This window comes from Tursiops truncatus, chromosome 18, assembly GCF_011762595.2.
Source record: "Tursiops truncatus isolate mTurTru1 chromosome 18, mTurTru1.mat.Y, whole genome shotgun sequence".
In the NCBI taxonomy this organism is placed as follows: Eukaryota; Metazoa; Chordata; class Mammalia; order Artiodactyla; family Delphinidae; genus Tursiops; species Tursiops truncatus.
In genome coordinates, this window is record NC_047051.1 from 49,050,889 (window position 1) to 49,068,860 (window position 17,972).

The window sequence follows — 17,972 nt, forward strand, 5'->3', positions numbered from 1 at the left end:
TCAGGGTCTCTGGAGAGGCAGAATGGTATGAGATCTAGAACAGGGTGAGAGATACCCTGTTAGAGCAGGACAGCTTTCAGCACTGGAACCACACTCACCTGGATTCACCTACCTCCTCTATCGATCATTTATTAGCTATGTGACCTTGGGCAAGTTCCTTTACTTCTCCTAGTGTTGACTTTATTATTGGAAAAACGGGGATAATAAGAGACTGTTTAAGACAATGCTTGCTCATAAAGCACTTAGCACAATCTGGCACCTAATGATCGCTCAGTTCCTACGCGTCATCGTCGTCGTCATCATCATCATTATTATTTGCTTCTGTGAGAGGGAACTTCACTAGGAAAAGATGTCTCTAGATGCAAATAAAAGTGCTGACTTCTGACGGCTTTCACTTTAACCCTGAGACAGGAGATAATGCTGGCTACTTTGCTTTGGAGGGGAGACCAGAGGAAAGACGGAAGGGTGGACACATCAAATCAGTGAGACTAACAATATTTACAAAGACAAAAATATGAGTGATCTTTGAGTTTGTTTACCAGTCGCCTCCACCCAAAATAATGCTTAATGGATGTTTTAATAACTGTTGAGCTGCTTTTTAAAAATTTACCTGTTTGATGATAGAATTAACCACTTCTTTTGCTACTGCAGTTTGCTCATATATGGAAAAAGTGACCTATAAATAAGCATTAGCATCCATCCTGGGATCTGGAAAAACTCCATGACTGCCATAACTAAAGATATTTTTAGTCCACAACCAAGGTCTAAATTCTAAAACATTCCAGTTTTTAAATCTCTATACATGACATATCACCCACTAAGGGTTTATACTTTCTTTTAAAATGACTCTTTATTTTCATGAGACTTCCGGGTAGGACTTCAGAATTAACACTAAACTGTATTTTCAGAAAGAAAAGTTCCAAGAATCAAGGTAACAAACTTCCATTCAGTATAAAGTTAAATGATTACAGTTTAATCATATTTTTGCACATCGGTTTTCTGTGCTTCCGTAATAGTGTTTCTTCAAGGATCCCTATGTATTAATTTACTCTGATCTTTGTCAATGTTTTTGGTAATAGGTTTAGGTGATGTAGTTGGAAAATGACCTATAAAAGACTATAAAAGCCAATTTAACCTGTCATTTAGCTGAACATTTAACTATTTCAGCTATATCTTGGGATAAACAGATGTGAGAGCTGACAGGAAATCTGTTGTATGAATGTATTGATCCCTACCCACTTCCCACTCTTGCAGCTACAAATGCCCAATCCAAGACAAAAAGGGCCAGAGACAACATTGTGCTTGCCATCATGTGTGTTATACCCTGTGCTATAGAATTTATTGAAACTTCACTGAGACAGGCATCAATATTTTAAAAGCCCCGAGTACAATTAGGGTGTAAGTTCCTTGAGGGCCAGAACTGAGTAATCATTGGATTCCTAGTTTCTTATACATTACATGGCCCTGCACACATAGGCACCCAACATGTATTGGTGAATGAATGAATGATTTATGAAAAATTTAGAAATTTAGATATTTCATATATCTACCTCTTCCCTACATACATCTTATTAGCAGACATAATTAAAATTTGAACCATCTTGGACTTCTGTCTTCATTGCAAAGACCCATCTGGGCTCATCAATTTCACCCTCTTCACCAAACAACTCGAGTCACACAGCATATGTTTTGTAATTTATCACATTAAAAAAAATAAAACTCTGCTAGGGAGTAATTGCAGTCCAGAAAAATCTCATTAGTATAGCACAGCAAGTCCAACCCTCCCACCTAAATTTTCAACACTGTGGAAGCACAAATGCATGCCCGAATTTAAGAAATAATATTATTTGTGATGTTGCACTATTTATTACTGCGCGACTTCAGAATAGTTCAGTTTACAGATGCATGAAAATTGTTCAATATATGATGGAGTCATTCAGATAAGACTAAAGTGCTCAATGCTGTGTCTAAATATAAGAAAAAAATTGTGAGTGCCAAAGGTAAGGGTTTTTTTTTTTTTTTAACGTATTCACAGCAATAATAATTCTGCCACATCAAGTATTTGAGTTTGAGTATATAACTATTTCATGGAGCTTTGACCTTAATATCAATTTGAAAAATCTATTTTGGGCCAATAACCTTAAATGTTGAATGACTTCAATATTTTTAATATTTTACTTTGAGAACATCTGATAATGCGGTGTCATTTGGGGCCTGTCTGGCAAGTGGAGTGGAATATCTTTATATCTTACTCAAGTGTGTGTTTGAACATGCCCAACACAATGCAGTTTAGTCTCCCAGAAGCCATCTGCAGTGGTGACAGCAAAAATGCCAGAAAGCAGAGCAGAGGGTGCCTGTAGGAAGCAATAGAATCACAGGGAATAAGTACGTGCTCGAGGGTCAGACTGCCCACTTTTGAATCCGAACTTAGCTAACGGTAATTTAACCCAAGTTTTCGTTTCCATCCACCACACGGGGATAGCAGGGTCCCCAGAGGATTCTTATGGGATTCATTAACCTGATGCCTGAAAAGCGCTTATGCAGAGCCAGACACATCAGGAAAGAACAATAAATCTCTCCTGCCAGCACCCTGCCCCTTAATTTCTGTTTGAGCAAAGGTGAGTAACGTTGACCCTCTGGCAACACTTCCTCATCTATAAAAAGGAATATTAATCATACCCGTCTGTACACTTGTGAGGATCTGATGGTACAGTGTAGAGCTCTGGGTAAACCATGGTTAATATTTAGTAATTACTCTTATGATTGCCCAGAAATCAAGTGTTACTAGCTATGTATTTACCATATGTGTGCATTCCACGTATGTCACCTTTGATTGTGTGCATGTGCGAGGGGTTCTTTCAAATAGAATATGTCAATAAGCGAATTAGTGACCTTCTAATATTTACTGAACATATATATTATCATATATACACTTATTAATGGAAACACAGTTTCTATTCTGAGCTAAGCCCAGTTCTAAATGCTGGGGATATGGCGATGAATAATACAGGTACAGATGGATTTCCTGCTCCCATGGAGTAATTTGAAGGGGGATAGACAAGAAAAAAAATTAATATGTCAAGTGATAAACAGCTATGACCAAAACTAGGGTAAGGGGCCTAGAGAGTGATAGGGGTGTGGTCAGAGAAGATTCCTTCTGAGAAGGTAACATTGGACCAGAGATCTGATGGAAATCAGGATTAAGTTACACAGAGGAAAGAGCAGCGCAAAGTTCCTCAGGTGGGTGGCTGCTTGGAGTGTTAAATGGACAATAAAGAACTGTGGCTGGAGAGGTGTGAGCAAGGGGGAAGATGCAGGAGGTGGTGGAAAAAGAAAAAACATGGAAGGTCTCGTAGGCAACGATGAGTCTTTTGTTCCATTCTGAGTGAGATGGCAGCCCTTGGAAGTGTTGAGTGGAGGACTAACATGATCTAACTTATATTTTATACATTTATTCATTTATTTTGCGTATTTAAAAATTGGTTTATTTTTCTTTTTATTATTGTTATTTTTTTTAACATCGTTTGGAGTATAATTGCTTTACAATATTATGTTAGTTTCTGCTGTATAACAAAGTGAATCAGCTATACTTACACATATATTCCCATATCCCCTCCCTCTTGCGTCTCCCTCTCACCCTCCCTATCCCACCCCTCTAGGTGGTCACAAAGCACTGAGCTGATCTCCCTGCGCTATGTGGCTGCTTCCCACCAGTTAGTTATTTTACATTTGGTAGTGTATATATGTCAATGCCACTCTCTCACTTCATCCCATCTTACACTTCCCCCTCCCTGTGTCCTTAAGTCCATTCTCTACGTCTGCATCTTTATCCTTTATTCCTTTATTCATCAGAACCTTTTTTTTTTAGATTCCATATATATGTGTTAGCATTCAATATTTGTTTTTCCCTTTCAGACTTCCCTCACTCTGTATGACAGACTCTAAGTCCATCCATCTCACTACAAATAACTCAACTTCATTTCTTTCTATGGCTGAGTAATATTCCATTGTATATATGTGCCACATCTTCTTTACCCATTTATCTGTTGATGGACACTTAGGTTGCTTCTGTGTCCTGGCTATTGTAAATAGAGCTGCAGTGAACATTGTGATACATGTCTCTTTTTGAATTATGGTTTCCTCAGGGTTTATGCCCAGTAGTGGGATTGCTGGGTCATATGGTAGTTCTATTTTTAATTTTTTAAGGAACCTCCACACTGTTCTCTGTATCAATTTACATTCCCACCAACAGTGCAAAAGGGTTCCCTCTTCTCTACACCCTCTCCAGCATTTACTTTTTGTAGATTTTTTGATGATGGCCATTCTGACTGGTGTGAGGTGATACCTCATTGTAGTATTGATATGCATTTCACCAATAGTTAGTAATGTTGAGTATATTTTCATGTGTTTGTTGTCCATCTGTATGTCTTTTTTGGAGAGATGTCTATTTAGGTCTTCTGCCCATTTTTGGATTGGGTTGTTTGTTTTTTTGATATTGAGCTGCATGAGCTGCTTGTATATTTTGGAGATTAATCCTTCGTCAGTTGCTTCACTTGCAAATACTTTCTCTCATTCTAAGGGTTGTCTTTTCATCTTGTTCATGGTTTCCTTTGCTGTGCAAAAACTTTTAAGTTTCATTAGGTCCCATTTGTTTGTTTTTATTTCCATTTCTCTAAGAGGTGGGTCAAAAAGGATCCTGCTGTGATTTATGCCATAGAGTGTTCTACCTTTGTTTTCCTCTAAGAGTTTTATGGTGTCTGGCCTTATATTTAGGTCTTTAATCCATTTTGACCGTATTTTTGTGTATGGTGTTAGGAAGTGGTCTAATTTCATTCTTTTAAATGGAGCTGGCCAGTATTCCCAGCACCACTTATTGAAGAGGCTGTCTTTTCTCCATTGTATATTCTTGCCTCCTTTATCAAAGATAAGGTGATCAGAGGTGCATGGGTTTATCTCTGGGCTTTCTATCCTGTTCCATTGATCTATATTTCTGTTTTTGTGCCAGTACCTTATTGTCTTGATTACTGTAGCTTTGTAGTATAGTCTAAAGTCTGGGAGCCTGATTCCTCCAACTCCATTTTTCTTTCTCAAGATTGCTTTGGCAATTCGGGGTCTTTTGTGTTTCCATACAAATTGTGAAATTTTTCTAGTTCTGTGAAAAATGCCATTGGTAGTTTGATAGAGATTGCATTGAATCTGTAGATTGCTTTGAGTTGTATAGTCATTTTCACAATGTTCATTCTTCCAATCCAAGTACATGGTATATCTCTCCATCTACTTGTATCATCTTTAATTTCTTTCATCAGTGTCTTATAGTTTTCTGCATACAGGTCTGTTGTCCCCTTAGGTAGGTTTACTCCTAGGTATTTTATTCTTTCTGTTGCAGTGGTAAATGGGAGTGTTTCCTTAATTTCTCTTTCAGATTTTTCATCATTAGTGTATAGGAATGCAAGTGATTTCTGTGCATTAATTTTGTATTCTGCTACTTTATCAAATTCATTGATTAGCCCTAGTAGTTTTCTGGTAGCATCTTTAGGATTCTGTATGTATAGTATCATGTCATCTGCAAACAGTGACAGTTTTACTTCTTTTCCAATATGGATTCCTTTTATTTCTTTTTCATCTCTGATTGTTGTGGCTAAAACTTCCAATACTATGTTGAATAATAGTGGTGACAGTGGGCAACCTTGTCTTGTTCCTGATCTTAGTGGAAATGGTTTCAGTTTTTCACCATTTAGAATGATGTTGGCTGTGGGCTTGTCATATATGGCCTTTATTATGTTGATGTAAGTTCCCTCTGTGCCTACTTTCTGGAGAGTCTTTTTCATAAATGGGTGTTGAATTTTGTCAAAAGCTTTCTGTGCATCTATTGAAATGATCATATGGTTTTATCCTTCAGTTTGTTAATAAAGTGTCTCACATTGATTGATTTGTGTATATTGAAGAATCCTTGCATTCCTGGGATAAACCCCACTTGATCATGGTGTATGATCCTTTTAATGTGGTAGTTATTTCCACTATTTTGTCTTCCAGGTCACTTATCCGTTATTCTGCCTCATTTATTCTGCTATTGATTCCTTCTAGAAAAATTTTAATTTCATTTTTTGTGTTGTTCATCATTGTTTGTTCACTCTTTAGTTCTTCTAGGTCCTTGTTAAACGTTTCTTGTATTTTCTCCATTCTATTTCCAAGATTTTGGATCATCTTTGCTATCATTACTCTGAATTCTTTTTCAGGTAGGCTGTCTGTTTCTTTGTTTGGTCTGGTGGGGTTTTGCCTTGCTCTTTCATCTGCTTCATATTTCTCTGTCTTCTCATTTTTTTAACTTACTGTGTTTGGGGTCTCCTTTTTTCAGGCTGCAGGTTCACATTTCCCGTTGTTTTTAGTGTCTGCCCCCAGTGTGTAATGTTTTTTCAGGGGCTTGTGTAGGCTTCCTGGTAGAGAGGACTGGTGTCTGTGTCCTGGTGGGTGGAGCTGGATCTTGTCTTTCTGGGGGGTAGGGCTGCATCTGGTAGTGTGTTTTGGGGTGTCTGTGAACTTAGTATGATTTTAGGCAGCCTCCCTGCTAGTGGGTGGTGTTGTGTTCCTGTCTTGCTAGTTGTTTGGCATGGGGCGTCCAGCACTGTAGCTTCCTAGCCATTGAGTGGAGCTGGACCTTAGCGTTGAGATGGAGATCTCTGGGAGAGTTCTTGCCGATTGATATTACATGGGGCTGGGAGGTCTCTGGTGGTCCATTGTCCTGGACTTGGCTCTCCCACCTCAGAGGCTCAGGCCTGACACCAGGCTGGAGCACGAAGACCCTGTCAACCACGTGGCTCAGAAGACGGAGAAAAAAATGAAGGAAAAAATAAATAACTAAATAAAATAAAATTATTAAAATAAAATTTTTTTAAGTAATTAAAAAAAAAAGAGTGCAACCAAACCAATAAAAAAATCCAGCGATGATATCAAGCACTAAAAACTATACTAAAATAAATATAAAAATCAGAAACAAGTCAGTCGCATGCAGCAAACCCCAAGTCTACAGTTTCTCCCAAAGTCCACTGCCTCAATTTTGGGATGATTCATTGTCTATTCAAGTATTCCACAGATGCAGAGTATGTCAAGTTGACTGTGGGTATTTAATTCACTGCTCCTGCGGCTGCTGGGAGAGATTTCCTTTTCTCTTCTTTGTTCGAATAGCTCCTGGGGTTCAGCTTTGGATTTGGCCCCACCTCTGCATGTATGTCACCTGAGGGCATCTGTTCTTCGCCCAGACAGGAGGGGGTTAAAGGAGCAGCTGATTAGGGACCTCCGTCACTGAGGCTGTGGGGAGGGAGGGGTACAGAATGCGGGGCGAGCCTGTAGCCGCAGAGGCCAGCGTGACGTTGCAACAGCCTGAGGCGCGCTGTGTTTTCTCCCGGGGAAGTTGTCCCTGGATCATGGGACCCTGGCAGTGGCGGGCTGCACAGGCTCCTGGGAGGGGAGGTGTGGAGAGTGACCTGTGCTTACACACAGGCTTCTTGGTGGCTGCAGCAGAAGCATTAGTGTTTCATGCCGCGTCTCACGCCCGTTCCTGAAGCTCATTTAGGTGGTGCTTTGAATCCCCTCTTCTCGCGCACCCCGAAAAAATGGTCTCTTGCCTCTCAGGCAGGTGCCGACATTTTCCCGGACTCCCTCCCGGCTAGCCGTGGTGCACTAGCCCCCTGCAGGCTGTGTTCACGCCGCCAACCCCAGTCCTCTCCCTGGGATCTGACCTCCGAAGCCCGAGCCTCAGCTCCCAGACCCCGCCCGCCCCGGCGGGTGAGCAGACAAGCCTCTTGGGCTGGTGAGTGCCGGTCGGCCCTGATCATCTGTGCGGGAATCTCTCCGCTTTGCCCACCGCACCCTGGTGGCTGTGCTCTCCTCCGTGGCTCCGAAGCTTCCCTCTTGCCACTCCCCATCTCCGCCAGCGAAGGGGCTTCTAGTGTTTGGAAACTTTTCCTCCTTCACAGCTCCCTCCCACTGTTGCAGGTCCCATCCTTATTCTTTTGTCTCTGTTTTTTCTTTTGCCCTGCCCAAGTATGTGGAGAGTTTCTTGCCTTTTAGGAAGTCTGAGGTCTTCTGCCAGCATTCAGTACGTGTTCTGCAGGAGTTGTTTCACATGTAGATGTATTTTTGATGTGTTTGTGGGGAGGAAGGTGATCTCCATATCTTACTCCTCCGCCATCTTGAAGCACCCCTCTCTTTTTATTATTGAGTGGTAAGAATTATTTTTTTAATTGAAGTATAGTTGATTTACAGTATTGTGTTAGTTTCAGGTGTACAGCAAAGTGATTCATATATATATATATATATATATATATATATATATATATATATAGATATATATAGTTTTTCAGATTCTTTTCCCTTATAGGTTATCACCAAAATATTGAGTATAGTTCCCTGTGCCATACAGTAGGTCCTTGCTGGTTATCCACTTTGCACATAGCAATGTGTATATGTCTATCCCAAACTCCTGATTTATCCTCCTCCCTGCCTTTTCCCCCTTGGTAACCACAAGTCTGTTTTGTATGTCTGTGACTTACATTTTAAAAGCCTCATGTCTTAGTCTATTATGGCCGCTATAATAAAAATACCATAGACTGGGTGGCTTATAAACAAAACAGAAATTTTTTTCTCACAGTTGTGGAGACTGGCAAATCCAAGGTAAAGGTGCCAACAGATTCAGTGTCTGGTGGGAAGGGTCTGCTTTACTGTGTCCTCACATGGTGAAAAAGGGAAGGGAGCTCTCTGGGATCTCTCTTCTAACGATGACATTAATCCATTCATGAATGGATTAAGTTTCAACATATGAATGTGGGGTGGTAACAAACATTCAGTCTACGTGACCCACATTGGCTGCTATGTAGAGAGTAGAGTGTAAGTGGGACAGAAATGGAAGGAGGAGGAATCTCTAGGAGGCGATTGCAATAGTCTGGGTGAGAAAGCATGGTGGATTAGATTAGAGGGTAGCAATGGGGGAAGATGGGACATTTACAACTCTGGACATATTTTGAAGGTAGGGCTATGGGGATATCCTAATGGTTTGGAGGTGGGTGGGAAGAAAGAAGAATGATGTCCAGAATGACACTAAACCTTTTGGCCAGAACAACTGAGACTGTAGACTAGAGATGCCATTCATTTAAGATGGGAACCCCTGGGGGAGGAGAAGATTTGCAGATAAAAGAATCCAGCTTTGGACCTGTCAAACTTAAGCTACTTGTTATAAATTCAAATGGTGATGCCAAGTAGTAAAGAAAATCACCAAGTTCAGAGTTCACTGGAGGAGTCCAGACTGAAGATAGAAACTTTGAAGCCACCAGCATGTAGGTGGTGTTTAAAACTATGATATTAGAATAAATCACCTGGGGAATAAGAGAGAAGTTCAAAGGGAACTCCTGGGATGCTCTCACATTTATAGGATGAGAGTAAAGAAGTTGCTAAGAAAGAAAATATTTCCTCTTATCCTGGTAACAGATACTGACTACTGATCAACAGTGATTTTTCAAAAGAGGTCCTTTCACCAGGTGCCTCAAAAATATAGGAGGTGCTTCTTTGTAATATATATATATATATCTCCCGTCTCACTGCACACTGACTGAATCAGAAATTCTAGGAATAGACCATCAGAGTCTGTTTTAACAAGTTTCCCAGGTGAGTCTTATCCACATTAAAGTTTGAGAATTAGTGCTTCCAAAAAGTTTTTTTCTGATAGCCCATGGAGAAGATGACACTATTTATACAGCATATTGTATAAATAGGCAAAGTGCTGGCAGGGACAGGAGCATATGGCCTGGAACCCTGGCTGTTGGGCCCTCCATACAGTCTGAGGGGGTCAGTATGCTGGTGAATCTATGATCAATTTGGGTCAAAGACAGCGCTGGGGCACATAATTGCAGAGCTTTACTTCAGTCTGTCACACATAAAACTGGTGTTTTACAAAACTATGGTTATGTGTATACATTTACTCTAATAAATATGGGAGTTATTCAGATGACAATCAGAGATGAACTCATATTTAAGATATCTATTTCAGCCACAAAGGCAAATATTACAAAAATACACATAAGTATAAAATATGAATCACCTAACATCCAAAAAATTCTCAAAGTCTAGAAATTCATGATACTGAATTTTAAGGAAAATAAAAAAGCTTCTTTAATTTCCATATCACTAATGAGTTCTCTTTCTTGTTTTTCTCACACAGGCATTAAAGGACTAAAGGTTTTGTTTAACAGCTGGTTTTTTTTTTTTTTTTTTTTTGTGGTACGCGGGCCTCTAACTGTTGTGGCCTCTCCCATTGCGGAGCACAGGCTCCGGATGCGCGGGCTCAGCGGCCATGGCTCACGGGCCCAGCCCCTCCGCGGCATGTGGGATCCTCCCAGACCGGGGCACGAACCCGTGTCCCCTGCATCGGCAGGCGGACCCCCAATCACTGCGCCACCAGGGAAGCCAACAGCTGTTTTTTAATGTATTTAAGCCTAAGGTGATATTCAGGTAATAGTTTCTAAAATCTGTTCAGTAAAATGTCATCAGTCCCATGGTTAATTTGGGACCAGCTATATCTCCTTGGTTGTTAACAAGTCATATATTGTTATAAAGAAAAGGATTTAAGATGGAAAAAGAAAAACGAAAACAGTTTGTTATTGTTTACTCCAATGTGTCTCAGATGTATTTAATCAAAACAACTTCTTATTTCTGAAAAATTATTAATGTCTCAAAGGTCAGTACCGTTCCCAGACCCCAATGTAAGAAACTCTGGTCTAGAAAACTTACATCATGACATGTAAGCAACTCCAAGGTAGTTTAGGAATCTGCCTCCTGGGGTACTAACAGAGAGAAGCAATGATGAGTGGGGTGATTAGACAAGAGATTCTCTTCAGCAGGGGAGTCTTGGCAATAAAGAACATGTGTTGGTAGAAAGGAAATGACAAGGCAGAAGGGAGCAAAAAATCTGGTAGCACAAACTTGTGCCTAGAGTCCAGGAGTTACAGTGTAAGGAAGAACTTTTTAAAAAAGAAATTACTCATGTCAAAGCTAAAGTTTCAGATTTAAGATATATGTGTCTCTGAAAAGTATTGAGAAAGATTTTTTCATCAGGGTGATATTAGTTACTGACACTGGAGGTGAGAAACCAGTGAAGGGGCTATTCCAGGAGAATAATGGAGCTATTGCCATGTAAGAAACCACCCTAAAACTCAGTGTTTTAAAACAACAGCCATTGAATTAGATCATGAGTCTGTGGGTCTTGAATTTGGGCCAGGTGCACCTGAATGATTCTACTGGTTTGACTAAACCTATCATGTGTCCAGGTTCAGCTGCTGATCAACTAGATGGCTCTTCTGAGCTTTCACCAATTATCTGCTGGGACAGCAAAGGTTCATGGGCCACATCTCTTTTGTCATCCAGAAGGCTAGCTTGAGCTTGGTTATGTAGTTAGTTTCCAGGGTATGATTAGTAGCAGGAGAGGAAGGTCTCTTAAAATGCAGGCTACAAATTTGCATAACATCACTGCCAGCCAATGCTATCAGTCAAAGAAAGTACAGGGCAGTTCTGATGTAAAGGATGTGGAAGTAGACCCCAGCCCTTGATGGGGGAACCTTAAAAAGTAATGTGTTCTTTTTTGTAATCTACCACAGCAAGTGATACAGACTGCAGTGTGGAGGTACAGACTCCCCTTCTATCAGAAAGTAGAATGTTCCTATGAAACCTTTCATAAGCCTCAATGGTATAAAGAGATGAAGCAAATATCTTAGGACACATCTTGCAAAAGGATGCACAAAATAAATGGAGATAAAGCACAGATGCTGACAGACACAGTGCAAAGCTATGGTGGCTTGATACTGAGATGCTGAGTGTAGCTGCAAAGCCAATGCTGAACACTACTTTTGCTTTTCACCTTTTTTCGGAAAAGTGAAAATCCTCTGGATTTCTTTCAGTTAAGGACAACAGGTACTAATGTAGGTCTTTGGTAATAGTGAACTGGAGTAAAATGAGCTTTTAAAAGTGAGGGATACCTGTACCTTTTGAAACAGGGAGGAGAACAGGAAACCAAGAGTCTTTTGGAAGAAACACAGACAGGAAGGGGTTAGAGTAACATGAGCTCATATAGACTGACAGGATTTGGTGTAGTTACCCTGTAGCTTTCACTCAAGTCCTGCCTTTGTACACTGAGAAGTAATGATTAATATTCTAGCAAGTTTACTGAGGCTTCCCTTAAACTCTGTCTCCTTAAACTTTATCTCCCTAAACCTCTATCTGGAATTTTTCTAGATCATATGCTCCCCCTGTTACTTATGTTCAAGCAGGGCTGCTCTCATACTTAGAGGCAACTGCAGTCAGGGGTAAAACCTGCAGTAATACGCTACACTGATACACACTTCTTAGTTACAGCCCTGGCATTTTACAACATTTAAATATGAAGCCTTTGTTAGTAGGAGGCATATTGTTCTAAGTGTTTTTGACTTAAAGTTAATAATATTCTAGAGCTAAAACTCCAGGTATGTTCAACAAGTCCTGGGAAGAGGTAGGAAATGGAGAAGGTGAGTATAAGCAAGATTAAATCATATAAAATTTTCAGAGGGAGTTTATAGATACAAGTTCACCCTTTTAAAATATTTCTTTTGACAGGTAATATGTATACAAGAAGCAAAATTAAAAGTTCCAGATATGATATGAGTAAAAAATACCATTCTCTTTCTAGTTCCCCAGTTTACTAATTTCTCTCACAGGATGAGCCCCGCCGTTACTGATTTCTTGTTTATTCTTACAGAACTGTATATCTTCTTCTTTCTTTCCATCTTCATCTTACTTCTTAACTTAAGAGGTAGTCCACTATGTCTCCTGTTTTACAGTTAACTATTCCCTTTTGACAAGTTATTCACAACTTATATTGTAAATCAGTTTATGTCAATCAGTCTGTTAGTAAACACTAAGTTGCCTCATTCTTTGTGAACTGCTATACTTATGTCCAATTGTTTACCAAAATTGAATCAATCCTCTACTGAAGTTAAGTTATAATCTCCAGTATTTTGTACTGTTGAGCCTTGTATAACATGGGATAGGGGCACTGACCCCTTGCACAGTTGAAATCTGAGTATAACTTTACAGTCAGCTCTCCATATCCACGGTTCTTCCATATCTGTGGTTCTGCATTTGTGGATTCAACCAACCTTGGATTATACAGTACCATAGTATGTTTTTATTGAAAAAAATCCACATATATGTGGACACTTGCAGTTCAAACCCATGTTCAATGGTCAACTGTATGTATAAACACTGCTAAAATGAATGTTCATATTTAATGACACATTTAAATAAATGACACATTTTTAAAATGTGTCATTTCTTACATATACTAGAATATAGCTGTGGAAAGAATCTTAGGGCTGGAATTGCTGGTATAAAAAAGGGTGCATGCATCTGTCATTTTGAAAATATTGCCAAATTGCTATCAGTTGAGCTTTTTGCTCTGTATAATTTTAAAATTATTTTATTCCAATTAAATTTAGAAAATCTTTTCCATTACAGTTTCTGAACTTTGTGTCATACTTAGGGATTTTATTTTTTTTTTAAGTTCAGGACTTTAAATCTCTCGTTTCATTTAAGAAAGTTGATGTTTTATTATTATTCTGTATATTATTTAATTTATTATTTTAATTATATAACCTACCTTCATTTATTTTGTGTAAAGTGTGATGTAGAAATACAATTTTTTTTCAGATGTCTATTCAGGTGGCCTAATCCATTTATTGACTAATACATATTTTTATTAGTGATTTAAAATTATATCTTTATCATCCTACTTAATTTTTGATGTTGTTTTCTTTCTTGTCCCTTATTTACTAACACTTCTTTTGTTTGTATTAGATATCAACCACTGGTTTTACACAGGAATTCACAGCTAAGTAGAGGAAAGAGGTTTCATAGTTTGGCAAGATTGATGAAAAACAGTCTGGAGCTGCCACTGAAAGAAGAAGAAACAAAGCAAAGAAGCCAAATAAATAATCAAGAAAGCAGTATCCAGAGGGAACTAGACAAAGAAGGTTAGATGTGTACATCCACATGGTATCATATAGCTAGCCGCACATGCATCGCCATATAATGGCAAGGGGAAGCAAGAGAAACCATAAGCCTAGTGTGGGAAGAGAAAGATAGAGAAGGATTTACAAATGATATAAAGTCCATAGAGGTCCAGAGGAATAAAAATTAAACTGTGGGACTTCCCCGGTGGCACAGTGGATAAGAATCTGCCTGCCAATGCAGGGGACACTGTTTTGATCCCTGGTCTGTGAAGATCCCACATGCCGTGGAGCAACTAAGCCCGTGCACCACAACTACTGAGCCTGCGCTCTAGAGCACGCAAGCCACAACTACTGGGCCTGCTCTCTAGAGCCCGTGCTCCGCAACAAGAGAAGCCACCGCAAGGAGAAGCCTGAGCACCGCAACGAAGAACCAACGCAGGTAAAAATAAATTTAAAAAAAAAAGAGAGAAATTAAACTGAGATTTATGCTGGGTATTAGGGTCTGTGATGGCCAAAATTGATAGCATCTCCCTTCCCTGCTCAGGTTATGAAGCAAAGTTTCTCTTTATTTTCTTTTACTAATAGAGGCGAGATCAGAAGACATGGCTTCAGGGCCCCTGAGTTCCAGAATTCTTTAGATTTAACCACCTAGTCAAGGCAACATAAGATTGTGGAAGCTTCCCTGGAGAAGAACCATTTCCCCCATAAGTAGCAGCAAAACTAACGTGCACTGCAGGCATCTTGCTCCCTAGAGGAATACGGATGGAAGAGAACAAACTGGTCAAAATGGTTCCAAAAAGAAACATTGCTCTGGGTAACTCAGGCAGAAACAGACTGATAAAGGGACAGAGAGAGGCAAAAAGGGCATCAAAATCTCTTCTCTAGGAAACCAGGAGGAGGGAAAATGTGTTCCCTCTAGTATTAGACTTCTAGGCCTAATGAATGATGAGAGAAATGATCCCTGAAACAGAACAAGAAGGCATCAGTTACGGCATGTTAAACAATTAAATGTCTGATCGTATGTATGGTTAAAGGAAGGAAGGGTCATCAAGTGAACGTTGTTAAAAAATGTATGATGAGGCAAGGTTTCAGAGTTATGGGAATGGGAAAGCTTTACTAAGAATTTTTAGGAATAAATAGACAAAAACACAAACTTTAATGTCAATGACCACAAAGAAGAAAAGCATGATAAACCCTTTTCTTATTTAATTGTATCCAAAAAGTAATCCATAATGCTTATGTTAATCATTCAGCTTTAGAGATTAAAACTGTGACCTGATTGTGACGAGTTCTCAACCAGACACACACACACACACACACACACACACACACACACACACACACACGTGATTTGACCAAAGGAGCTGGAGAATGCCACTGCACTCTAGTCCATTACTAAATAACATGTCACATGTCATTCATGTTGGTTATTTCCACTACTCCTTGCCTCATACATTTTCATTTTTTCCTAAGTGTTTGGGATCTGCTTTTTAAACTTCAAAATGTGTTTTGTTGTTTACAAATCGAAACATTACAGAATTCCAGAAATCTGATCTTTGAAAAGGTGGAGATTTTACTGACTTAACTCTGTACCCCATAAGGTAATCACTAACTGTGATCCTTAATACTGACATAGTTCTGGAGATTCTGAAAGATTATTAAGCTTCAAATATGTAGTTGGCTGCTAGCAATAGTATTTGAATGGTTGATTGCAGAAGTTAAATGAAAAGAAAAAGACAGCAACCACTTAACGACAGAATTCTGGAGCTGTGTACAGCTGTCTCCACGAGCACCATTTTCTGCCTTTCTAGCTGTGCTGCCTACTGTGACTTCCTTGAGTTTCTATTTACACAATTTTTTTTTTTTTTTTTTTTTTTTTTTTTTTTTTGCGGTACACGGGCCTCTCACTGTTGTGGCCTCTCCCATTGCGGAGCACAGGCTCTGGACGCGCAGGCTCAGTGGCCATGGCTTACGGGCCCAGCCGCTCCGCGGCAGGTGGGATCTTCCTGGACCGGGGCACGAACCCGTGTCCCCTGCATAAACAGGCGGACTCTCAACCACTGCACCACCAGGGAAGCCCGAATCTAATGTTTTTATAGGGTTGTGTACTGTTGCTCTCTCCTCCTCCCCCTCCTCCTCTTCCTGTATCTCTTCCAACTTATCCTTTTTCTTCTTCTTTTCTTAACGGCTATATATAGTATTATACAATGTATAACTTAGTCAATCAATTACTTTTGTTTCCATTATCTGGAATGTTATGAACATTGTTTTGTTAAACACCTTTATACTTAGATTTGTGTTTGATAATTTTTCCCTCAAGATATATTATTTCAATAGCATATCTGTGCCCAAAAGCATACATATTTTTAGAGCTTTCAATACACATTGTTATATTACTCCCTAGATACCTGTTACTAATTACCAATTCAATTTTTAGGATATACCTTTTATTTAAATGCATGTTAACACTAAGCAGTAGTACTATTTTTCTTCTTTGTCAATCTAATTATTGTTTATTTTAATAAAATTTCCTTTGATTACTAATGAGGTTAGGCACTATAAAAATTTTACCAGCCAATTATATTTCCTCTTTTGTTATTTATTTCATTTGTCAATCTTTCTATTGGATGTTCATCTATCTTATTGATTTTTAGGAGCTCTTTGTATATTAATGACATCAATCCATTAATGATATTCATGATACACTGGAAATGCTTCTCCAAGTTATTTTTTTCTTTTAAATTATTTCATTTTTTACTTTTTCCTCAGCTTTACTGAGATATAATTAACATTGTGTAGGTTTAAAGTGTATAAGGAACTTGATATATTTATATATTGCAAAATGATTGCCACCATAGCTTTAGCTACCTCCTCCATCCCATCACATATCCAAGTTATTCTTTGTCTTAACTTTATTTACTGTGTTTTCAATGTTTACATAGAAAATATATTAATTTTCCCATATGTATCTACCTATGTGACAAGCTTAAATAAATGTTTTCCATCCCCAAATTATTTAATCATATGTATTTTCTTTCAGTACTTTTCTTTTTTCATTTAAATGTATAATACATCTGGAATTTCTTTTGAGGTAAGTATATGTTAGGAGTCTATCTTTTCTTCTAAGGAACCCCCTATCCCAAGATAATATAAGTAGGAAAACTTTTTGACTGCCAGAGGAGAACTTCTCAATACTACAGTCTATTTGAAAATTTCAGAAAGAATCTGTCATCTATTCTTTCTCTACAAACCATTTAACAGCATTTTATCATTGTGCTTCTTCACTGAATTGACTGAAAATTGACTGGTTAGTATGAGGTAGAAGAACAAATGTTTAACTAATTCTGACTTTTCTTCAAGTTAACCAGTTCCTTCTCATATTTTTATCTCATTTTAAGAAAACTGCAGTGATTTTTTTCTTCTGATGATGATCCCAGTAGTTTGTTTCAAAGCATATTTTGGAAATTTGCAGTTCAAAACACAAATCCCTTGGTCCCTCTCTATTACTCTTTGTTGTAAGGTGATACAGTGTAAAGTCCCTTACAAAGGCCAATTGCTAATTTTCCTTAGTGCATGTCTCCTTTCAGAGAAAACTAAACCATGTCTTTCTCTCCATGGAGGTCTGAGACAAAAATAGCACCTCCATATGCCTTCATCAATTCGCATATTCCATTCAGCGTTCAAAGTAGTTTTGAGATGATCTTTTCTTATCAGAGTTGGGCATTCCTCAGGGTGCTGTTCTGTAATCAGAGAGCAGTATGTTGACTACACTACAGAGACTCTGGCCTGGTGGACTCTGAATAGAATTGCCCAAGAGAGACTCAGTTCTTATTCTTTCATTAACTTTCAATTCTTACTAAACCCCTAAATCTTTCAGTATTTCATGTTTTGCATCTGCAGCAAGTGATAATAACGCTGATGTATTCTACCAGGAGATTGTTAGGA